Below are 24,728 nucleotides of genomic sequence, written 5' to 3'. Positions count from 1 at the left end.
GGAGAACAGGAGAGTAACACATACAGCAAAGACGATGGAGACTGAGAGAGCAGAGGGTAAGGAAGGCCAGGAGAAAGGAACAACACGGAAACTGTGCCAAAGGTGATTCTCATCTGTGTAGAATGTTGCCCAGGCCAAGTGAGAAAAGACTAGGGGAGTGACATTTAGGTTTGGTAAACACAGATGACATTAGGAACCTAGAGGAGAGCAGTTTTCATTGGGTGATAGGGGAGGAAGTGTGGCAAATATAGGCAGAAGAGAGACTATAAGATTAAAAGCAAAAAGGTGAACAAATGCAGCAGTAGTATTCAATAGAAAGTATGTTGAAAATATACAACTTGTGGATGATGATGGAGGAAAAGGGAAGGGGTGACATTGTCCAAAAAGAAATTAGTTTTTTATCTTGCTTATGTAATCTCTGTATATCACAATTTTTTTTTTTTTTGGTCAGTTGTGGGGCTTGAACTCAGGGCCTGGGTGCTCTCTGTGAGTTTTTTTTCAAGTCTAGTGCTCTACTACTTTGACCCACAGCTTCACTTCTGGCTTTTTTTAAATTGGAGATAAGCATCTCACGAACATTCCTGCACAGGCTGGCTTTGAACCATGATCCTCAGATCTTAGCCTCTTGAATAGTTAGATACAGGTGTGAGCCATAGGTGCTGGCTATCATCTTTATACTATCAATTAAATTTTAAAAAATAAATGAAGCCGGGCGCTGGTGGCTCACGCCTGTAATCCTAGCTACTCAGGAGGCTGAGATCTGAGGATCGCGGTTCAAAGCCAGCCCGGGCAGGAGAGACCGTGAGACTCCTATCTCCAATAAACCACCAGAAAACCGGAAGTGGTGCTGTAGCTCAAGTGGTAGAGCGCTCGCCTTGAGCTGAAGAGCTGAGGGACAGCGCCCAGGCCCAGAGTTCAAGCCCCACGACCGACAAAAAAAAAAAAAAAAAAAGAAAAAAAATGGAGGCAGTACATAGATGAAGCAAAGCAGAGGCTGGGAAGGAATATATGGGAAAGGGAGAAATTTTAGTTTCTGAAGCTAGGCGTGCACATACTAACTGTTCATGAATGATCCAAAAGGGTGTGGTAAGTCAGTGAGAAGGCAATAGAGGATATAAATTGGGGCTTGAGCTAAGGATTGAGTGGGGATGGAAAGGCCCATGCTTGAAGAGAATAAGATGTACAGTTTGGGAACAGGGAGGCAGATACCATCAACATGTAGTAGGATCACTGGTCAGCACAGAGATTTATAGTTAGGATGAGTTTCTCATTTCATTTCTCTGTCAGTCTGCCTTGTTCTGCTTTCTACTTTCACCCTGCAAAGACTAGCTTTTCCTCCTGGATTTTCATTTGTTCTAGGTTCAGAACCTAGGAATAAGTATTCCCAAGGTTCAATTGGTAGGAGAGAATTAGGAAAGATCCCCTAACAGGCACAAATGTGTTCCTGCTCCCACCAATGTGGGCAGGGAGGTGAAGTCATGGGTAAGCTACAGTTGTAGGATAGAACACAGGGAAGGAAAGTACTCCAAGAGGTGTTCACTATTGTGACCACCTTCCTTACCTTCTGAAACTCCTGATCATTAGAAGAGGTAGGAAAATGCCAGCAAGCAAGCTGGGTTGTTGTTGTGATTTTATTTTTGTTGTCTGTTTCTCAGGACATCTTTGCTGAAGGGCAGCAGTCATGGTCATACTGTATTTTGTTTTTTAGTTTGGAAAAATTCCTCTTTTTATCTGCAGAGAAACATCTTTTTATTAAACTCAACCACCACCAGGAGTTTGTATAGAAGAAATAACAAATACAGTCATTGTTGTGTGTATTCTTGTGTTGCCTTGTTTACCCTGGCTCTTGGTTCTTTCTGAAGACAGGAGGATCAAAGTCTCCCTTTGGGGAGGAGTTTTGTGCAGTGATTTGTTCACAGGCCTCAGTGAGTCAGTGACCACGAGGGATATATATGGGCAGCCTCTTTTGTGGCCATGCTGCTGGCAGCATGGGGTCAAAGGAGTTCAAAGCTTAGTGAGTCAATGCTTCAGCCTTCATTATTACATGTAGGGATCCAGGCTCCTGGCTTGGTCGTTGCCATATTAGTCCTACCACCAGGCTGAGAAGTATCATGGTCAGGAGATCAGGCTGAGGTCAGATACAGTTTAGGACCTCACTCTGTCATCTCCTAGCTGGGTGACCACAGGACATTGTTAGTGCCTATCTTCTTGATGTAGTTCCTGGGAAGAGTCAGTGAGATTAGGTGTACAATATGTAACAAGGTGCCTAGCCCAAAACAAACATGGCAGAAAAAAATAATGGTTATAATTTCTAGAAGAATCTGTTGACATAGAGTGAAGTTCTTAGATGTCTAGTACAACGGATGGCCTAAGAAGAGAAAAGAGGCACTTGAGAAATGGAGGGAGACCGAGGAAGAGAGGAGCATATATATATCTTAGAACTCTGGTTCCTGAGACAGATTTTAGTTCATAAGTCTCACATTAGCCCTTTGGGTCCATGGAGTAGTACATTGCTAAGCTTCAGTTTTCTACCTATAAATGGACATAATGTTCATCTTGTAAGGTTGCTGTAGGGAACAGATAAAACATCAGGTAAGAGGCAGGATGTCTAGGAGGCATTCATTAAAGAAGGGCTCTGATGACTGATGCTAGTAGCTGGGTCCCACCACTCACACAATAGAGGCAGTATAGCCGAGTGGAGAAGGGTAGCCTCTTGCATTCCTGAAGTCGTACCAAGTTAGCAATTATCCACTTTGCAAGGGCAGAAGCTGGCCCTGCCCAAATTTCAATTCTGATGATTCAACAAAGGTTGTTAGAATTGGCATCACAAGGGCCTCTTTCAATCATGCACAAGTTATTAATAATCTGAGACACTAATCTTGGACGCTCCATTTTGCTCTGGACAACTCATCTTTCTGTGAAAAGCAGTATATACTGAATACCCATTTTTAAAATGATAGGTTTTTTTTATTTTGCCTCTTTTGAATCTGAGCACTGAGGCTTGGTAACTTGCTTGTTCTCAAGTTTGTTCAAAGTTCATGGGAACAGCATCCTAATGTACCATTCCTGAAAAATGCTTAAAATTGCTTAAGTGGAATTGAATCACAAGGCAACAATCAGATACCAAGAATATGACACATTCACATAACAGCTGCCCTAGACTCTTCAAAGACTTAAAAAACAAAGCAAAAACCAAAAAAGGCAGGGTTAGGAGCAAGTAGACAGAGAAGAAAAGATACATGGAAGCTAAATGCAACCCATGAACTCTGAGTGACTATAGATCACTTCCTGTTCCTTTCCATAAGAGAAATAAACTGAACTATACATTATAGATATTATATATGATGGGGCAATTGGAGATGTAGGGAAATACCCTTCATTTCTTTTTTTGTTTGTTTGTTTGGTAGTACTGGAGTTTGAACTCAGGGATTTGTGTTTGCCAGGTAGGGGTTTTATTGCTGGACCCACATCTCCAGCCCTTTTGTATTATTTTTGAGATAAGATCTTGATTTTTGTACTCATTGGTCTTGACCATGATCATTCTATTTATGCTTCTTGCTGTAACTGGGATGAGGAGTATGTCACTATACCCAGCTTTTTTCTCTCTGTTGAGATGGGGTTTCTAACACTGTTTTTGTGCAGGCTGACTTAGAATTTCAGTCTTCCTGATCTCAGCCTCCACACTTGCTGGGATGACAGATGCATGCCACTGTTCCAAGCCATTGCTTGAGATGATATCTTGTGAAGTTGTGCTCCCCTCACCTCCCCAGGCTGGCCTCAGATGGCAATCCTCCTAATTTCTGCCTCCCAAGTAGCAAAAGTTATTGGTGTGAACCTGGCAACAGCCTTGAATTTTAAGGAGATGGAAGTTTAAGTATTTAGGATTGTAATATCATGATTTCTGTAACTTTCAAATGATTCAATAAATATATACATGCATATCTCCTTGTGTACAGGTATGTAGAGACATACATGGAAAGAGGAAGCAAGTGTTCTTTGGAACATGAAAAATGTTAACTATCGGTTAATGTAGATGAAAAATTTATGGTTGTTCACCAGGCAGTTCTTTGAGTTTTTCTGTGAATCTGACAGCCTGTGAGTCTTCTCCCAGAAAACACTCCAGGTAGCCTTGCAGACACACCTGGGATAGTGCTGTCATTGTTTCTAGACTTAGGGTCTCACCAGACTAGAGATGTAGTGAGGTCTTTGGAGCCCTTGGCCACTTCTCGTAATAGAAAATGCCTAATTCTTTCTAATTCTGCAGAAGAAGAAAAGCTGGGCATTGAGAGCTAGCTGTAGAGAAAAGGCTTGCTCCAACAACAAAACAATAAGACAAACAGGCATCTGAGAAATCAACCTTTAAGAAAAAACCTCATAAGTGAGTAAAAAATCCCTTTTGTCTTCTATAGTATTGTGGCTTGTTAAGCCTCTGTGTATACTAACTTAGCAGGAATCTCAACTGCCCATATAGTGAACACTCAGAGTTCAAGGGAAATAGAGAGTTACAAAAATTTCACATGAAATTTCTGGGGAGAAAAATTCCACCTCTCTAAAAAAACCAACAACAATAAGTTATGTATCTCGGGGACAAGGGATTTCTTTTTAAGAATGAATTTGTGAAGGATGGATGGATCCTAGGATCACTCACCTTGGAGTTTAATTAGCACGTGGTGAGGCAGGTTGAGAGCTTAATGACTTGATTCCACTGGTGTCAGATTTTAAACTGACCACACAAAATGTTGGGAGCAAAAAAGTAGTCCAGTAAACAAACTTATTAATAGAAGTGAAATTCCACAGGGAACATAGATACGCACCAGGCAGAGGGTATTAAATTCCTGTGACAAGTTAACATGGATTAAGCAACACTTTTTATAGTGCAAGCTCTTAGTATCAAATTTTGAAGCACAGCAACATCTAATAATATAATTATTTATATTAACCATTTCTATTAGGTGGCAGATATTCTTAAGGGATCTGTTAAAGGAAAGCATTGATTTGCTCAAGGTATAAGTTATTGGGCTTCTATTCGGTTTCTATTTTGGGAATGATGCCACATGTGTTTTCCTTAAGTTCACTTATAATAATAATGATGATGACAACTAATTGCTATTTTTGTAGGTGATATTTTATTAGAATATTTTCTCTAGTACTTCTTTTTTCATGGTCGGTCATCGGGCTTGAACTCTGTGCCTGGGCGCTGTCCCTGCTCTCTTCAGCCCAAGGCAAGCTCTCTGCCAGATCTAGTACTTTTTTAACTAGCTGGGTATGCCATGGCAACATTATTGATGCAATCTGTTAGATACTTTTCATGACACTGAGGCCAAAATACTTGACAGAAACAAGGTTTTTTTGTTTTTTGTTTTTGTCAGTCATGGGGCTTGGACTCTGGGCTTGGGTGCTGTCCCTGCTCTCTTTAGCTCAAGACAAGCACTCTACCACTTGAGCCACAGTGCCACTTCTGGTTTTCTAGTGGTTTATTGGAGATAAGTCTCACAGACTTTCCTGCCTGGGCTGGCTTTGAACCATGATCCTCAGATCTCAGCCTTCTGAGTAGCTAGGATTACAGGTGTGGGCCACCGGTGCCCCGCTAGAACCAACTTATAGAAGGAGAAATTTATGTTGTTTATCATTTACAAGGGTTCGGTCCCTTGATTTTTTCATTGTGTGCACTTGGGAAAAACATCATGGTGGCAGGAGCATGTGGGAGAGGAAATTCTTCACTTCATTGTGAACAGGAAGCAGAGGGGGAGAGGGAGAGGTGGAAATATGGAGAGGGGATGGGAGAGAGACACACACAGAGAGAGAGAGAGGATATAGAACACAGGGATACCTCAAGGACCTTTTCACAGTAACATACTTCTTCCCTTTATGTCCTACCTCCTAAAATTTCTAGAACCTCCCAAACTGATGCTCCCAGATGGGGACCAAGCATTTACTTCATCTACAAACCATAAAAATATCTATGATGACATCACCCCATTCACATACCAGCCTGCAGCCTGTAGTCCCTCCCCCAAGCTCTCTTTAATGGTTCTAGAAAGTTACCTTACTAAAGATTTGTGCCACACTCATAGGGGAGTGTTGAAAAGCTCATGAAAAATGATGTATCCCATTGAATGCTATGTGCATTGTGTAGCCACAGCGTTCTGGAAAAGTAAATCCTGTAGGAATTGTTTTTCTTATCTTCAATGATTTTGTGTGTGTGTGTGTGCGCGCGCGCGCGCGTGTGTGTGCATGAGTGTGAGTATTGAGGCTTAAAATCTTGGTCTTTCAGTGTTTGCACAAACAGTTGGCACTCTACCACTTGAGTTATGCCTCTAGTTCTGGCCTTTTGCTCATTAATTGAAGTTATATCTTAAGCAGTTGTCTGCTTTTGACTGGCTTTGAACTGTGATCCTTACATCTCAGCTTCCTCAGTCGGTAAGATGACAGGCATGAGTCACTGGCATCTGACTAAGGTTTGTTGTTGTGTTTAAACTTTTTAATGTTGTTTTCATTGTGTTCACTGCTCTTCTGCTTTTTTTTTTTTCTCTTGGTAGTTCTTTGAGGACTCTGATGATGAGGGAAGAGGCAGAAGGAGCCACTTCCTTTGGGGCCTGAGTGATCTGAATTGTCATTTTCCCTGTAATCCTCAGAGCATCTAGTCGCCTTTTATCTTGGTGATGCCGTCTCTAACCTGTTTTGGAGACAGACCTAGGAGGACAGATCTTGGGGTCCAGGGCAGATATGTCACTGACAGTGACATCGATGTACCTCAGATTCAGACTTTGATATCCTTGTATTCAGCTTGGACTGCATGGTGCAGGTGGTTGATGTGAGATCAAACCAGATTCCAGATGGCTGAAGGAAGTTGTGCCTTGGCCTCTTCTGAGCTGAAAACCAGACTTAAATCATAAGGTTTCTCAGTTTTTGTGACTGAAATTTGTCTATAACCTAGATAAGAATGAAAGCGGCCAAAGTGTCTATACAGCTTAAATCCTCTCCTTTTGTCTTCAGTCCTAGAAAAATATGTACTTAAAGTGTGTATGTGTGGTTTATCTTGCATGTGAGAATTCATTTATTCAGTCCACACATTTTTTATATATATATATATATATATATATATATATACATACACATACATACATATATGTCCACATACTTATAAATGAATAATATATAATAATATATAATAAACATTATTTAAATAATAGACAATAATAAATAAAAATAATATATAATAATAAATGAATAAAAATATATAGAGAGTGTCAGGCATCTTACTAGGCAGACACATGTATACGTACATCTGTCAGTCATAATTCTTTCCTTTTTCTCTTTTTTCCCTTCCCCTTTTTCCTTCTTTCTACCTTCAGTCTTTCCTTCCTTCCTTCCTTCCTTCCTTCCTTCCTTCCTTCCTTCCTTCCTGATTCCTGCCCTCCTGCCTGCCTGCCTTCCTTCTTTCCTGCCTCCCTTCCTCTCTTTCTCTTTTCTTTCTTTTCTTTATCCTTTCTTCTATCTCTCTTTCCCTCTTTCTCCCTTTCTTCCTCCCTTCCTTTCTCTGTCTCTGTCTCTGTCTCTCTCTCTTTTTCCCTCAACTCAGGGACTTGGCATGAGCTAGGCCAGTGTTCTACCACAGGATCTATATCCCCAGTCCTCACACATAATTCTTGCCTTTAATGAACATACAGTCTGGAATTTGAAATTTTAGAAGATGAGAAGCATGATATGGTCAAATGAACAAGATAATGAGCACCAGAAAGGTTCAGAAAGACTATGTGCCCCATTTGTGCTCTAAACCTATGAGTAACCCATGTCAGTAGAAAGATAGTCTCTAGAAAGACAAGTGACAGAAGTTGACTTCATTCAGTTTCATGTACTGTCCACACCCAGGGCGCAGGGACCTCATTCAGTTCTGGGTCAGGGTGTCCACCCTAGTGTTCCCCCGAGTACCACCCATACTCCAGAGGCCCTGATCATCTCAAAGGCCTGGCCCAGGTCTCATCTTGGTGAGGCAGTCAGCCAGCATTACTGCCCCAGTTTCACAGACAGAGTAACTGAGTCATTTTTCTATTGTTACCAGACCGAAGTTACCCAGTGAGTCATTCTGAAGTCCTAAAAGGGATCCTGATTCTTGTTTCTGGCGTCATTTGTGGAGCTGAGTGCCATCAAAGGTTCAAGAGGATGCTGGCAGTGAACAGCTCACAGAAGAACACATTTGCATGTGACTGAGTCAAAAACCAGTATTAACTCCTGACATCTGTGGGCTGAAAAAAGAAAGGGGGGGGTTAATGTGTATGAATGTGTAACATCATCATCACCAGCATGCCACACTTCTTAACCTCTCTCAGAATGGTCTGGAATTTCTCTGCTCAAGGCTTCCTTAGGACTAGCTTTTTAAAAACAAAACTATCTTATTTGCAATTGAGGTAATCAATTTTCTTCATCTGTTATAACAGAGGCATTTATCTGACTTTGTATCGGAAATGAAACTAACTTTGTTTCATTCGTTTCACAAAAGAATCAAGTATCTGGCAGAGAGGAAAAAAAAAGAGCTCCTTTCTTGTAATAAAATTAGAAACACAAACCATCCCAAACAAAAGCTGTTCATATTTAGTAAGATGAAGCTTTTATGAAGCATTTCCTGCAAAGCTTAGAATTTCATAATTTTTTCCTTTTCCTCTGTGTTTTCTTTTGTATCACATGCTGCTGCTCTGTTATCTCCTCACAGAGACTCCCAGCTGAGGAGGTGAGAGGCAAAAGGTGTATCTGTAGCTCCGCCCCAGGTTTCGAAGTAGCTACAGCATTCATCCGAAAGCAAGTTATAGCCTTTGTGTATTGAACTTGGTGATTTTACTCTTTGTTCCAGAACTACAGGAGAATAGAAAGACTAAGGAAGAGCCTAGAGACTCACATTTGTAAGGCAGATGCTGTACCATTTGAGGTAGGGTCTTGCTTTATGTTTGAGGTAGCCTGGGCTGCGATCCTTGCTTCCCTATGTTGCTGAGAATGATAGGTGCATGCCATTGTGCTCCCACTGTACATAGGATAAACAAAGCATGCTCCACCATGCCCAGCCATTGGGCCCAGTGGTACATGGCAGCAGATATGTATAAAAAGTCCAATCTTGTTTATAGGTAAACAGAGAAGTACAAGTGAAACCAAGGTGCTCGTTTTTTATGTAAAATTTTTTGGGAAAGTCAGTGGCGGTTGGCAAAAATGTAGGAAAACAGGAATTCTTGCACTGGTGACAGACATTTTGAGGTGCAAGCTGACAACTTGTAGCAAAACATATATTATCTCTTCATAACTGAGCAAGTCCAGTGTCTAACAATTATAAATAACGATTGTGTGTGTGTGTGTGTGTGTGGTCATGCATGTGCAGGTGTTGACACTGGAGCTTGAATGCAAGATCGCCCATCCTTTCCTGGCTTTTTCACTCAAGGATGACATTTGAGCCACAGCTTGGCTTCTGAATTTTTGGAGATTAATTGGAGATAAGAGTGTCACAGACTTTCCTGCCTGGACTGGCTTCAAATCATAATCCTCAGATCTCAGCCTCCTGAATAGCTAGGAGGCCTGAGCTACCAGCTCCCAGAAAATACCAACTCCTGAAAAAAATATGACCATGACATGTTTAAAGATATTCTTGTTTATAATTGCAAAACAATTGGAAATAACCCAAATATCCACCAACAGAGGAATAAGCAAAATGTTATATGATCCATGAAAGATTACTGTAATCTAATTAGAAGGAATGATGTAAATCTGCACATTAATAATAATGCAAATAAAAATAGCTAGTGTGTATATGATATTCTTTTTTTTTTTTTTTTTGTCGGTTGTGGGGCTTGAACTCTGGGCTTGGGAGCTATCCCTCAGCTCTTTAGCTCAAGGCAAGCACTCTACCGCTTGAGCCACAGTGCCACTTCTGGTTTTCTAGTGGTTTATTGGAGGTAAGAGTCTCATGGACTTTCTTGCCCAGGCTGACTTTGAACTGTGATCCTCAGATCTCAGCCTCCTGAGTAGCTAGGATTGCTGGCCCCTGGCTATGATATTCTTCTATGTGCTTTGCATATATTAACAATAGAGCTCAATAGAAAAACCAATAGAAAGTATATAATAAAATGATACAACCTTATGGTACTATCTATAATACAGGCACAAAAATAATACTTCTGTAGTATATTGCCACTTATATGAGATAAAGCATAGATATAATAAGTATTTACAGAACTCTGCACAAAGGTGGAGGCGTCTAGGGTGGCACTCTGGAGAACTTGCAAGAGTGGGGACATCTCATTTAACCTATGTCCATTTTTTCTGATGCATTCTATTTGCAAGAGACCTGAATTAATGAACACAGTCCTCACAAAAGCATGGCAAGCCAAGATAATATGAAATGTGCCAGTGTTTGTGGCAGGGCACGGCAAAGCAAGCAGAAGGAAATAGGAACTCCATAGGGTGGAAAGGTTAGTGTAGACAAGCAGGACTTGGACACAGAAAGAGGGATCTCAGAGTCCTGTTGTCTGGGAGCTATGAGAACTGTAACTTCCTGAGGAAGAATGTCAGGAAGGGACCACTAACTGAGAGTTAAAGAAAGGCCAACATGTCCGTGGGAGCAGGCCAAGGCCCACAGAGAGACTGCATTAAGCCTCCTGTGACGTCAACACTTCAGTCACTCCTTTCCTCCGAGGAATTGGGAAGATGTTAGCATTCCCTGTCAGGATATCTGGCAGACTCATTTGGTTGAGGAACATATGACAAGCTATTTAGTTACAATCTATAGAGGAAGTGACTAACCAATTTGCTCTTCATTCTCAAGAGCAAAGAGGAATTCTGCTGCGAAGTACTAGTTACTAAGGCAGAGAAAGCCACAATGTCTTCCCAGAATTCAGTGTTCAGGATTCAGTGTTGTCCATCCAGGTTGGAAAAACTGGGACGACACAAATATGCAGTTTTGATTTAGGTTAAAGCAAGTCTTTCCTTCTTTTCCTATCATCCCTCCTCAAAACAGACAAAACCTCAAAAACAACCAATAAGACAAGCACACACAAACCAAACAAAAACAATTTAGAACAAAATACAAGTTTTGGCTACTCTGTGAATTTCAACTAGATTACATATTTAGAAGTTTTATCTCCTACTTCTTTGTCCTCTTAATCTATAGGATGGTGAGCTGCAAAGAGCTTCACATTTGATCATAGCTTCATTTAGTCTATCCCATCCCCAACTCCATGGACCCTCAACCCTTATGCTTATGATGCTAACTGAATACACATAACTTCCTTTGCCTGGAAATACTTTTTTTCTGATCTTGCTTTGTCTGGAAAAGCTCCATCCCTCTTAAAGATGAAGCCTCTCCAGCATGAACAGCAGCATGTGTGTTTGTACACTCAACCATTCTCTGCATGAACACTCCTGAAAGGCCATCTGTGCTCTTCAGCATTTGCCATTGGAGCACAGAACCAAAAGGAGGTTAGTTCATTCTTCTTGATGAATACAGACACTGTATTAGCAACAATTAGGAACTTGCTCTAAGTTTTAGGTTTTGGTGGGGTGATTTGGGAAGGCTGTAAGAAATTGGAGCTTTGTATGGCCATGTAAGATGATGCTAAGTGAAATGAACCCCAACAAGAGGTTTTATCTTTGTTGCTGTTGTTTTTAATGTACTTATAATATACTATGTGATTTTTTTTGTTTCGCTTGCATGTTCTACCCCCATGGTATAACCCCTGTTTTCACTGTATTTGATTCTGGTGCCCTGCATCTTATAAATACATTTTTCTAATTTGGGGAGGGGAAGGGAAATAAGAAAAAGCTGAAGTAAGAATACAGATTGACCCATTGTAATAATGAGATGTACAAGACACTATGTTGAAAACAAACTTTACAACTTTGGGGGCTGGGAAGGTGGCTCAGTGGTAGAGCGCTTGCCTTGCATGCATGAGGCCCTGGGTTCAATTCCTCAGTACCACATAAGCAAAAAGAAAAAAAGCCGGAAGTGGTGCTGTGGCTCAAGTGGTAGAGCACTAACTTTGAGCTGAAGAACTGAGGGACAGCGCCCAAACCCAGAGTTCAGGCCCCATGACTGGACCCCCCCAAAATAATATATATATATTAAAAAAAGAAATTGGAGCTTTGATTCAGATTGGATGCCATCAGAAAACCAGGTAGTTTTATTACTGAGGATCTAGCAGGTGGCAAAGTGACCTTTGTTTTTGTGCCTAGAGAAAAAGAATTGAGTTTGCTTTGCTTAAAAAAATTTTTTTTTATCATGGTGTAGAGTAAGCATGTCTTAGGCTAGTAGGATGGAGCAATGCATGTCAGACAAGCTTAGAATACTGAGATCTAGTTGTGATTATTTCTAGATGTGGAGGGTTGCTTCCCCCTTCCCCACTTTCTCTACATCAATACCACACCAATCAGACAGTAATATTTGTTCCTCATTCTGTTTTGTAAATCACTGAGCATGTTGCATTATATAGCAAACAGTACAGTTATGTCTTAAGATCTATTCCAGCCAACCTTCTATCTTTGTGGGGCACATGGGTAAGGCTGGTCCCCCTCATCTCCACTTTGTCTAGATCAATCAGTGACTTGTTCAGGTAGAGCCTCAGCAGTTGGATCACATGGAAAGAATCAGATTCGCATGCAGGGGGACTTGTCATTTGATAGTACTAGAGTCCCTAACTAGTCCCACATGGGAGCTCTGAGCTAGCATGGCCCATCTGAGATGTCTGAATTGGAGCAAGGTCAGCCTCTTATTCTCACCCAACAGGAGCCATGTTGTGGATGGGTCTGGCAGCTACTTTGTTCTCAGGCAATGCCTGTGGATGACAGTAGCTGAATATGAAGACAAGAAGCATTTCTTGTCTTGATGATAATGGCTATTGTTTTTTGCCAGTCCTAGGGCTTGAACTCAGGGCCTGGACTCTGTTCCTGAGCCTCTCTGTGCTTAAGGCTATCCCTCTATCACTTGAGCCACAGTACCACTTCCAGCCTTTTCTGTGTACGTGGTACTGTGGAATCGAACCCAGGACTTCATGCATGCTAGGCAAGCACTCTCCCACTAAGCCACATTCCACATCCCTAATTGCTACTTATTAAGAACAGGTTTTGGGTGCTAATTAGTTTGCCTTAGTCTATCTGTGCTGCTATAACATGCCTCGGAGTGATTTATAAACAACAGAAGGTTGTTGGGTCACAGTTCTGAAAACTAGCATATGGTGTGTCTGGGAGGGTTTATTCCAGTAATGTCTTCTTGCTGAATTTGGAAGGGCAAAAGGCACCTTTCATTTTCTTAATGAGGGGGCTAATTTCATCCATGAGGGTGAATGTTGTGTTCTATTGCCAGCCTTGACTTCCATTCTTAGTTTATATTTACTGTGATCCTGGATAAACTTTCTGCTATCTATTAAGTCTCAGTTTCCTCATGTAAAAATGTCCAAAATGATGCCTTCCTCCGAATGAGGATGAAGGGAATGATGCCTGGGAAGCACCTGGCCCAGGGCTTCCTGGGGAAGAAGTGACAACCATGGTCGCTATTGTTCTTACAGCCAATGTTGCATGTTATCATTGCTCATGCTACTGCCATTATAATCCCCAGGGATCTCCTTCCCTCTGTATTCTTTGTGACTCCTCCCCCCCCCGCCCCCCTTCCCTTTATATTCTTGGCTCTGGCATATGAATGTAGATGGGAAAATAAGTGCCTTTATCTGACCTAACCTCTTCCCAAGGGCTAGCAGTTGTTCTGAAGGATGTAGTGGTATGAAGAGCTCCTGTGACTTGATCTACATAGAAGTCACAGATCATTTCATATAACCTGCTAGCTATTGTGTACACTTGGAAAAATTGTTTCTCTAATTGCTCTTTGAAATGACAAACTTCACCAGAGGTTCTTATTAAAAACATTGTTAAAGAAGGACAAATATGGCCGGGTGCCAGTGGTTCACGCCTGTAATCCTAGCTACTCAGGAGGCTGAGATCTGAGGATCACAGTTCAAAGCCAGCCACGCAGAAAAGTCCATGAGACTCTTATCTCCAATAAACCATCAGAAAATCAGAAGTGGCGCTATGGCTCAAGCGGCAGAGCCTTTGTCTTGAGCTGAAGAGCTGAGGGACAGCGCTCCCAAAGTTCAAGACCCATGGCCAACCAAAAAAAAAAAAAAAAAAAAGGACAAATATTACTATTTCATGTCTTATTTTATGATTTAAAAACTCACTCTGAAAAGATCTGTTGGCTTCATCAGCTAGCCAAAAGGGCCACATGCATAAAATCTTAAGAGCTTTTGTTCTGGGGCCATGTTGATTAAAGACCCTTTATAAGGTTTATTCACTTCACTTCTTCCCTTCATTGTCTTCTTCAGGGACACAAGAGGGAAATCAACCTTAATAAAACTACCTTGCTGAGCAAGAAAAAGAGTGACAGAGCTGGTGCTGATAAACATGCCTGTAATCCTAGCTACTCAGGAGGCTGAGATCTGAGGATCATGGTTCAAAACCAGCCAGGACAGGAAAGTCCTTGAGACTCTTATCTCCAATTAATGACCTGAAAAGTGAAGTGGAGCTGGGGTCCAAAGTAGTAGAGCTCTAGCCTTGAACAAAAGAGCTTAGAGATAGTGCCCAAGCCCTGAGTTCAAGTCCCACAACCATCCATCCATCCAACCAACCAACAAATAATGAATCAATTAAAAAAGAATGTCAGGGCTAGAGCTATAACTCAGTGGTAGAGACTGCGTGGATGAGACCTGGGCTTCTATGCTCAGTGGTGGAAGGGTATGTGAGGGTATGTGGAGTGGAGAAAACTCCCTATGGATGGTGGATGAGCTTTGGCACTGCATTATGGGAGGGGTGGACCATTTAATGACACATGGTGGCTAGCAACATATAATGAATGCAGAAACTAATACTTGGAAGTCGTGGTGGAAGCTATGATTTATTAATAGCTTGTCTCAGTCTTTTTTTTTTTTTAATTGTATTTTATTTTATTTGAGAACATACTGTACAGAGGGGCTACAATTACATGGGCAGGATAATGCATACATTTCTTACCAAGCATTGCAGCCTCCTCCTTTGTTTACCCTTCATTTCCCTTCCCCGCCTCCCCCCTCCCCCCACCCAATTTTACCCCCCTCCCCCCACCCAATTATACCCCCCCCCACACCGACATTGTAAAGCTGGTTTTGACATGACATTTTGTACTTCTCATTGTTGCAACAGGTTGTCTCAGTCTTTTGATGGCCATTTAGTAACTGCATTTCCTCCATTTTCTCTCCCTCCTTTTCTCTGTCTCTGTCTGTCTCTGTCTCTTCTCTCTCTCTCTCTCTCTCTCTCTCTCTCTCTCTCTCTCTCTCTCTCACACACACACACACACACACACACACACACACACACACACACACACACACACACTGTTTTATTGTTCTTCTAATTTCTTTCCCCATTTCTCTGGGGACAAGATAGCAGACCATTTGGAGTCCTAGTCATTGGGTCCATAGTGTACATGCCACTCTGCCTGGCCTTGTGTTCCTGACACGGACACTTACTGGCTCCAAGCCTGTTCTTGCTCCCCTATCTGTCATCACAGGAACACACATTCTCCATGTCTTTCTCTCCCTGACACATACTCTCACCTCAGGATGATTATATTTATATTGCCCTGGGGCATTTCCAAATACCAGTATTCATTTTGGGAGCACACTTGTGTCTCTAGCCTGGAACAGATTGAATTTTCCACTGGCTCAGAGTTTCGAAGTTCTTCCGGCTGAGAGGAGTGACAGCCCCCAGGGCACCAGCCATGTGTCAGGGCGATATCAACTTTCTGCTCCAAGGGTCGTGCTCACTGAATGTGTGTGGAAGGACTCATAGGCACATTTGACCCTAGCAGCTTATGGGCTGTCTGTTCAAAGAAAATCTGGGAGGAGGGAAGGCATCTTGAGTGGAAAGGCCAGGTGGCAAATGAGAAGGGACTCTTATGAAGGTTGTTAGAAATGGATCTGTTTCCTGGGCCAAGGGGCAAAGAGGAAGGTATTAAAGCCAGTAAGTCCCTAAAAGAATAAATTATAGCTGTCACTTAGTAGCTGAGAACTAGTCTGAATTCGCTCTGCATTCAGAGTGGCAGCTGAAGGCTGTCATCTCTCAGGACTGAATTCCAGGCTGCTCTCCTGCCTAAGGAGACTTGGGCATTTTCTCCTCTTGTTCTTGTATTTAGCTGTTCCAGGAAATACCCTTAAAAGACCATCATTCCACAGTTAGCGCCATGGTCTGAAATATTCATTTCTGTGAGATTTGACACACTGGCTTTAATTCACACTAAAGTGCAAATGACGAATCTAAGATTCTTTCCTTTCTTGAAAATAGTTTTATGAAGTAAGAAGTAGGGTGAGGTGGAACAGAGGAGGGGAGGTTGAAGTCTTGAGAAGGAATTGGGATGATGGACAAAAAGTAAGATAGAGGTTTTATAGCTCCATAATGGGCAATATTCTGAGCTGGTATCAGGTAATTTCCAGGAGCTACTTGCTTAGTTTAATTATGAATCTCTCCTCCACAAGTTTCTAGCACTCAGTTTCAACTTTATACTGGCTGGTCTCTTAGCCTAATGAATAAGAACCTCTTTTGTGGGTAAAAAAGGTGACAAGGGAGAAAGAGGGAGTCATTTTACCATACTTTGTGTCATTGACTCAGACATCATTTCAGTCTATCAGTTCTTCCCTTCTACTTCACCAAAAACACATTTTGGGAGAATTCTTGCTGACAGTATATCCCAAGTCAGCATATCTACAAGTGCAATTTATTTGGCAATTTGATGTTGCTTTTGTCTTGGCCAGGCTTCCTGGGTGTCCCAGGGTATACAGTAGATCACATGTTCTATACCAAAAGATCACCTAGTTTTAGCTGTTCAGTCAATCCCTAGATGAAATGAGTGGAAAAATACTACTTGTATTTTTATGTATTTTATGCCCTGTGCCTAATCAGAGACTCGACGCACTCACCAAAGAGTTTGAGCATGGTCTCTGTAAACTTCACAATGAAATTCAGCCTTTTCCCAGCACAGCGCCATAGTTTTATATGCTAAGAGGTAATGAACACGGGAAAGAAGGAAGAAAGTTACCAGGGCACCCTCTGAAGCTTCATGAAGCTTCTCTTTCTGCTCCTAGAGAGGATGAAGGAGGGTGACTTCAAGGTCATTGTCTACCCCGTAGATAAACAGAATGATCCCTCTCCTTTTGATAGGAGAGAGAGTTTTCAATCCAAGATGTAACAGAAAAAATATACTTCACTATCAGATCACTTTGTGAATTGGGGATAAACATGCCTACACTGAGTTAAGGATTAATGTCATAAGCACTGAAGGACACTTAACATGATACTTTCCCTAGTAGTCATCAGTTATTTGTTTCCCTGTGGCTGACATAGATATAGTTTTGAGGTATACATTTAGGTTTATGATCTATTTTGAATTAATTTTTGAGAAAGCTGTAAGGTCTTGGTTTCTTTTTTTTCTTTTATATTTATATTCAGTTGTATAGTCTTTTTCTCAATTGACTCACCCCTTGTAAAAGTGTAGGTGAATATTTCTATCTGTGTGGGTCAAGTTCTGAGCTCTCCTTTCTGTTCCACTGACATACTTGTATCTTCTTGCATGTACCTAGAAAGCATGAGGACCTGGGTTCAAACCCCAGTATCCATTTCAAGAGGAAGAAGAACAAGAAGGAGGAGGAGAAGAATAAGGAGAAGGAGAAAGGTAATTGCATTTATCTGTTCATTCGCCAAAACCTGTACTGTACTGATTGCAGGAAGCTATAAGGTCTTATTCCTCTAGGAAGCACTGTTATCACAGACAGTGGCCACTCAAGACTTTCACCTCCCTCAGTTTTGATCCTCTCTTTGTTGTGTATGAATGAGAGGATGGATTCCTCATTTGGGAATGAGGAAAGCCAAAGGCACAGGGCAGAGAGCCATCCAGGGGAAGGGACACTTGGTCTCTATATTTTTGTTGAGGTAGAGGACAGAGCTTGTAGGAAAATGTCTATTTGCTTAATTTCAACTCTCTCTGACTCTGAGAACCTAATCACAGCACTTAGCTATTGACATCACAAGCATCTTTTAAAATTCATAAACACACACACACACACACATGTGTACACAAAAAGCTCTGATTAGGTCATGTGGTGTGTGTGTGTATGTGTGTGTGTGTGTCAAAGTTTCTTGCATATTCTAGGAAACCAAATGATTTTCATTGTTCACTTTGGGCTAGCCTCTTGGCTGGGCATTGACATTTATGTGTGCTTCAGCAAGTGGTTCCTAAAGAGGGGTTCCTGGTTGGCAGTATGGGTACCACCTATGACATTGGTTAGAAATTCTGGGGCCTATCTAAAACCTGATAACTCACATCTCAGAGAGGAGGGCAAGCAATATGTGTTTTAATCAGTAAAAAGAAAAAGCTTAACTTTCAGAGCCACTACATTTGTTTTAAAATTTCTCACTCATTTGGTAGAGAGATGCTACATTTCCCTTTGACCACTTTAGAGTTGGAGAAATGGATTCTTACAGATGAGTTGGATCTAGAATGAGGTCCTCTCTGAGATCTTGAGCAATTCCTCTCCATTATTTAGAGCATGTTGTGCAATACTGCTTTCTTGTCTGCCACAGGATACATCTCGGCGAAAACTTCCCCATGGTCCTAGGACATAGCATCCCCGATCCAGCTGCCAAATGATGGTTGATTGACAGGCTGCCATACTTGCTACTCAGTCTCTCTTGCTGTCACTTTCTGCATGTGCAGAAGCACTATGTCTATTAGGGTAATAACTAGGGGATACCAAGGATTTTTTTTAAAAGCACATAAATGAACAACAACAAAAAAACAGATGGTATTCTCCAAGAGAGAGTACATTGGCATGTTCAAAGAAATAACAGGAAGGCAAGGATGGCTGGTGTGTGGCAAAAAGCTTGAGAGGGAGCATGCTTGTTGACTAGGACAGCCATCACGAAGCATCACAGAGCTGGAGGTTTACCTAGAAAAATAAATATTTCCCAAAGTTCTAGAAGCTTGAGATCAAGGTACCAGCAAGGTTGGTCCTTCTGAGGCTTGGTGCTTTGGTTAGCAGAGGCTGTCCTCTCATTCTGCCTTTCTGTGGTCTTTCTTCTATGTCTCATAGTGTCCTGTTTCTTCTGTCTTGGGGACAATAGTCATGTGGGATTAGAATTCCTTCATAAGGCCTTGTCTTACTCCAGTTATCACTTTAAAGGCCTCATATCTAAATATCATGACATTCTGAGGTACTTGGGTTAGGACTTCAGCAGAGGAATTTTGGAGGACACAATTCATCCTTTAAGGTCTGAGCATGGGTTTGATTGTGCAAGACTTTGCTGATGAGGGTAAGGGATTTTATGTGAGAATAATTAAGGCCCACTAAAAGTTATTATGCTGATGTCTATAGATCTGACTTCTCTCTGGTAGTGAGAGCTTCCTGGAGATTCCAGCAAAGAAGAGTGAAGAGCACTCTGGCCTTAAACCAAGAGGTAACCTCCTCTGTCTACCCAGGGCCTGTATTTGACTTTCTTTCTCTGGCTGTTGCCCCTGGTTTTCAACAGAGCTTGCACAAAAAGAAATCAACACATGCAGGAGAGCATGCTTTCCTACTCCAAGCAAACTTGGAAAAGCATAAAGGTCAACCATAAACACACATTTTGCAAGCCCTCTAGACTATTTATGCTGCAAGAATCTTCTAAATAGGGGGGGAGTGGGCCAAATGCAAATAGCCACTGTTGACTCTCTTGAGTACATTAGTGATCACAGTGGCTCCGGGTGTCCTGGGATTGTTGTAAAGGAAGAGTTCTGCAGGCTGGTGATTTTCTGTACTCATCAGTGAGTTTTGTTTTCTGATCTGGGTCAGAAATTTCTAACCCTAAACAAAAGGGAATTTGTGGCCTGAGAAGTATCTACTTTACTTTGTTAACAAGCAAAGCTGAAACTGGAAAAACGAATTTTGTTTTGCAAACACAGGATAGCTGTTGAGTTAATGCCAAGCACAACTCTTGCAAAATGCTAAAGGAACCCAGTCCCCATGGAGGAATCGAAAGAGCAGCTCTGTTCATTGTGCAAATGCAGCAGATGTCAGAGCCAAATTGTAAAAACTATTTTAAATAACCAAATGCCACTTACTAGCTGTGAATTACCCACTTCAACAAAACACTTCAAAGTTTAAAGGAACAATCTCTTTTTTCTCCATGCATTTAAAGAAAGCAGTAGAGTTAATATTGGAATCACAAACAGTCCATGAGGTGGATGAGCCCTTTCTTGTGACTTGAGATCTGGCAAATAAAATTCTAAGGGATCTTTTTACCTATTTCCCTGTCTGTCTGTCTGTCTGTCTGTCTGTCTGGCAGTCTGTCTATCTATCTCTTTCTCTTTCTGTCTAACTATCTATTCTATATTATCTATCATTTATCATTTATATATCTAGCTTTTGACAAAGGCTCTAACTAGATAGCCCAGTCTGGCCTTGAACTTCACCCTAGGCTTTTGCTTGCATTTAAAAAAGTAATTTCCTGCTCTGTTTGGTCTGGTTAATGGCTGAGGCAGGCTCTTGATATCTTGGCTATGTACAGCCTGCATTTAGGGCTTCCACTAGTGTTTTATTTGGATGTACTGTCATCACTCCTGACTTTCACATGAATATTCTATGAAAGTGAATTGTGTGGATGTACAAGCTGAGTAATAAGGTCATTATGTTAATATGGCTTCTTCATGGAGTGCTTTTAAAAATTATAACACTTCCTTTTTATGAGTCTCAGGTTGATACACGGGGTTGCTAGTCTGTTTTCACTTTGATCATCTTGCTTTTGGCTTTTCTGATGCCCTTTGCAAGCTGGGTTGGGCACCATTTAGTACTTTTCTTACAGTTTATGGAAGTTCAGCAGCCCAGTTTACTTTGCAATGGAGAACTGAGAAATGGAGCCAGTTTATGGTCCATTTTGTCAGAGTAGTTTTATCCCCCTAGGGTAAGAAGTTGCTATGTAATTCACTACTGATTCATGGTGCTTCAGGGAGTTCATGGCTGAACTTCTCTAAGAAAATCAAGTGATCTAGAATCCCAGCACTTGGAAGCTGAGGCAGAAAGATGTCTAGTTCAAGGCCAGCTAAGACTGCATAGCAATATCCTGTCTCAAAGAACAACAACTGACCAACCAACACAAAACAAAAACAGAATCAGACACAACAGAATAAGAAAAAAAACACTCTGTTACAGAAAACTTGGGATAGTGAGTTCGAGAAAAACACTCCTCAAAACTATAAAGCAGAAGCTCTAGCATTGATTGTAAAAATAACAACCTTACTTGCACATGCTGGGCAGAATATAAAGCAGCTCCACAGTTCACAAACTTTCTGCTATCTTCTAGAAAAGTTTTCCCTGGAGCAGCAGTACGTTGGCATCCCCATCAGAATCCTGGGAGGAAGGCCCGGGGCTGGACCTTGGGAATCTAATAAACACTGCACAGCTTTCTAGAATCAGTCTTTAATGAAACATGAAGTTGCAATCTTCAGAGGGGTCTGCAGGCATCTGAAAGGGAGTGAGGAACCCACACATGATGCAATGTGCAGAGGGTGGATACCACACTCATGTTTGCTCTCCACGGTAGCAGTTAGTAGGAGCACTGGCTGTGTAATCTGCCATAGGTTGGAAAAGATCAGTGATTGCCACAGAGCAGCCAGAAAAATCAGATTGTGGCATTTCCGGTTATTGAGGCAGGCTATACACAGGCTAGGGCTCAGCTTAGGTCAGCCATGGGTGTTTGACACATTGTTTCTACACATTCACAGAGGAAGGATTATTGTTGTCATGTCACCTGACCTTTGGCTAGAGAGGACGATGGAGAGTCATGTGACACTACTGTCAGTCCCAGTTCCTGTTGGCTTGTGTCTTTGACTTCCGCCCACAGCTGGCTTGTGGCTACTGCAGAGCCACCTTCCTACCTCTCGCGCTGTTTGTCTAGTTACCGCCTTGGTCTCTTAAGATTGATCACTTCAATATTGACATGCACCCTGGTTGTTACCTACTGTACTAATCTATTTTCACTTTTTCTATGCTCCCTGGACAATCCCATGTATGACTTCATTTATTAAGTTTACTGCTGATAGCTCTCAAGCAAAATCAACATCTCTAGCCTTAGGCCCAGTCAGACTCCCAACCCAAGATCGTGCCTTCTCCCAAGATCCTTGTCTCTCTACTACTGGCTGAGGTGATCATGCTTCTGATATTCCAGGCTTGGCTCCAAGCATCTCACATGCTTTACCTCATTTAATCTTTTCCACAACCTAACATGGAGCTCACAATTATTGCCCCCATTTTGAACATTTTGGAGGTATAGAGTAAGTTGGTGCCTTGCCCTAGGCTTGACAGCTAGTGGAGCGTAGAGCTGGGTTTGCATGCAGGCTGCCTAAACTGGATCCCACACTCATAGCCACTCTGCCATGCAGCTTGCTCCTGGGCATTGACCCAAATCATCACTTCGATGCCTCTTTCTCCCCTGCCTCAACCCCAATGCCAATCCGGTCACTCTTGCCTCCTGCGTAACTCAGAGCAATTATTATTTGTTCAAGGTCACACAGCTCCTAAATGGCAGTTTGGACCTATTGTGTGTGCGCGTGTGTGTGTCCTTAACTACTGTTGTACCCCCTTCCCTTCATTGGGTCTTGAAGAATTTCAGAGGTATAGGAAGACCCCCTGCAAGAGCTCTCTAGACCCCTTAGAGGCTGAGCTTCACAAGTGAGACCCTCAGTATCATTGTAAGAAAATACCTGAGACTGAATGGTTTTATTGAGCAAATAAATTTGCTTAGCTTGAAGTTCTGAAGTTGCAAGTGCATAACACTGCCAGGAGCCTAGTTAGCTCCAGTATGAGATTGATAGAGGAAGGGACAGTATGGCAGAGATACCTGTGAAGTGATTCACGCATTGGAGTACTCTCTCTCTCTCTCTCTCTCCTTCCTTCCTTCCTTCCTTGCTTCCTTGCTTCCTTGCTTCCTTGCTTCCTTGCTTCCTTGCTTCCTTGCTTCCTTGCTTCCTTGCTTCCTTCCTTCCTTCCTTCCTTCCTTCCTTCCTTCCTTTCCTTCCTTCTTTTATTCCTCCTCCTCTTCTTCGTCCTCCTCCTCCTCTTTCTTCTGTATTGGAGTTAGAATTCAAAACCTTGCACTTGCTAGGTATGTGCTCTTCTACTTGAGCCATTCCCCTAGCTCATTTTGCTTTTAGTTAATTTTTAGATAGTATTTTGCATTGTTCCATGGATTCAAGAACTACTTACCTACTTTGCATTTTGTTTTGTTTTCCTTCATTGAGACTAAATCTCTTAATATAATCTAGGCTGACCTTGAACTTGTAATCTGTCTGCCTCAGTCTCCAGAGTGCTAGAAGCGCTGGTTTATGCTACCTTGCCTGTCTGTTTCTTTAATGTTTTTAAGTAAAAAAGGCTTGAACTTTCAGCTACTGTTTTGTAGTATACCATTTTTACTCCCAAGAGATCCTCACACTATGCACAGGCTTGAGTCTGTTTTTTTTCCTTAACATCTTTGGCTCTCACTGGGGTCTTTGGAATCCTTCCACAATGTACAATGCAGGCCACCCATTCCAGACCCCTGCTTCTCTGCTAAACTGATTAGTTTTTTTCCCCCTTTGGTTGTGGCGCTTGATCTCTGGGCTTGGATGCTGTCGCTGCACTCTTCAGCTCAAGGTGAATGCTCTACCTCTTGAGCCACAGTGCCACTTCTGATTTTCTGGTGGTTTATTGGAGATAAGAGTCTCACGGACTTTCCTGCCTGGGCTGGCTTTGAACCATGATCCTCAGATCTCAGCCTCCTAAGTAGCTAGAATTACAGGCATGAACCACTGGCGCCAGGCTCCTGATTAGTATTTTTTAATAAACAAAACCTGGGCCTTCTTATCTATAGGATGCTTATGGTTGTTCAGTGGATTTTATTGCAACCAATCTGGCAAATATGTTTCCATGTTTGTTACTCAGGGCAGGTCTATGCTTAAACTCAATGTTAAAACAACATTCAGGGCAGGCCCTCTGACCTGAATAAATGTCCCCTTCACACACTTCCCAAGCACTAGGGAAAACTGGCACAGTTCCAGTTTGCTTATCTCAATGTGGATATTTTCCTCAGCCCCTGCCTTTGGTTAGTTCTAAATTATGATCCAGCCTGGTCTCTGGGGAGGAGGGGGAGGTCGGTTCTGGAGGAATTTCTTTGTTTCTTCCTTTCCTTTCCTTTCCTTTCCTTCCTTCCTTCCTTCCTTCCTTCCTTCCTTCCTTCCTTCCTTCCTTCCTTCCTTCCTTTCTTCCTTCCTTTTTTTCTTTCCTTCTTTCCTTCAAGAAAATATAGCTTGTTTTGTGTCCTGGAGTAGAAGCTCATGTTTGGCTAAGAGTGAAAGGAAGAAAGAAAGAAAGCAAAGCAGGAAGAAAAAGTCATGAGAAGAAACAAACAACATGAAACACAGTGCTCTTTCTTTGGCGGGCAGGCAGGCTAAGGAAGGACAGAGGGAGGCGGGTGAGAAGGTCTCCCTGTGGAAAAGGCAACTGGGTTTATTTTTAAGGCCAAGTTACAGGCATATGCTGTGTTCTTTCCTTTTAAAAATAGACTTTTAACCTCTTGAAGTATTTTGACTCTATTCTGCCTATGGGGTAATACCCCCTTTGTGGCTGGCAACTTCTGTTGAATCTTTTCCCATCATAGGCCACGTGGTG

The 24,728-nt window shown here is 41.9% G+C and overlaps 1 long non-coding RNA gene across 1 annotated transcript in view; it reads left to right on the top strand.

Annotated features, from left to right (window-relative positions):
- LOC138838018 (uncharacterized) overlaps positions 1-24,728 on the top strand; it is a 169,179-nt gene that overhangs the window by 34,343 nt on the left and 110,108 nt on the right. The window contains exon 2 of the long non-coding RNA XR_011375540.1: positions 17,634-17,725. This is a non-coding gene — a long non-coding RNA (uncharacterized lncRNA). The remainder of the gene's footprint in view (positions 1-17,633; positions 17,726-24,728) is intronic.

The sequence above is a fragment of the Dipodomys merriami genome, unplaced genomic scaffold (genome assembly GCF_024711535.1).
Source record: "Dipodomys merriami isolate MVZ:Mamm:240054 unplaced genomic scaffold, mDipMer1.0.p SCAF_10, whole genome shotgun sequence".
Taxonomy (NCBI): Eukaryota; Metazoa; Chordata; class Mammalia; order Rodentia; family Heteromyidae; genus Dipodomys; species Dipodomys merriami.
Note: the sequence above shows the minus strand (reverse complement) of the source record. Positions and strands in the feature narration are given on the sequence as shown.